This window comes from Triticum dicoccoides, unplaced genomic scaffold (genome assembly GCF_002162155.2).
Source record: "Triticum dicoccoides isolate Atlit2015 ecotype Zavitan unplaced genomic scaffold, WEW_v2.0 scaffold59314, whole genome shotgun sequence".
Lineage (NCBI taxonomy): Eukaryota > Viridiplantae > Streptophyta > Magnoliopsida > Poales > Poaceae > Triticum > Triticum dicoccoides.
This window is the reverse complement of record NW_021284603.1, coordinates 325331-326136: the sequence shown is the minus strand read 5'-3', so window position 1 is coordinate 326136 and position 806 is coordinate 325331.

The following is an 806-nucleotide window of genomic DNA, read 5'->3' as shown; positions in this document are numbered from 1 at the left end:
TCTCCACCCGGTTGTGTTAGGTCGGCCCAGAGGAACACTTTGGAGCAACATCCGGGCCAAACCCACAGCTACATCCACTCCGTGTAGACCCGACGCGTCCGTTTCCCCCCTCCAGGTGCCGCCGCCGGCGGCGTCCGTGAGGGGGGGGGGGCACGCACCGGAGACGCGTGCTGGGCGTTTGCAACCGCCTCAACACTTCCAGATTTGTGAGAGACCGCCTACGCAAGATTTGACGGCATGCTAGCCCCCGGAGGCCGCCGGCCACAGTCGTAGACGTGCGAAGAGCAATCCGCGTAGAGGGAAGTGTTCAGATACTTCTCCATCACAAAAAATTATGAAAAATTACCATCAGTCCTATAGCACATGTGCCCACGTTGTGTAAAAAACTCATGATTTTATCGCGCTCCAAGTATTTAATAATATTCACGCTACATCGTTACCGCAGAACGTCTACTACCGTTTCATTGCCGTCCGTGAGGGGGGCCACAACCCGGAGACGCGTGCCGCCTCTTCGGACATGCCACAACACCACCCCGCATGTATGAGGGCCCGGTACGACGCTCCGGTGGCATTGCTACCCCCCAGGGCCCCCGTCCCGGCTAACCCTGTAGCGTTTGACCACGGGATCTAGCCCTTTGACTTTGCACGGACGGGCTTTGACCAGTGGACCTCTTCACCCGGTTGTGTCGGGTCGGCCCAGAGGGACACCGGGAAGCAACATCCGGGCCAAACCCATAGCTACATCCACTCCGTGTAGACCCGACGCGTCCGTTTCCCCCTTCCAGGTGCCGGCGGCGGCGCTGTCC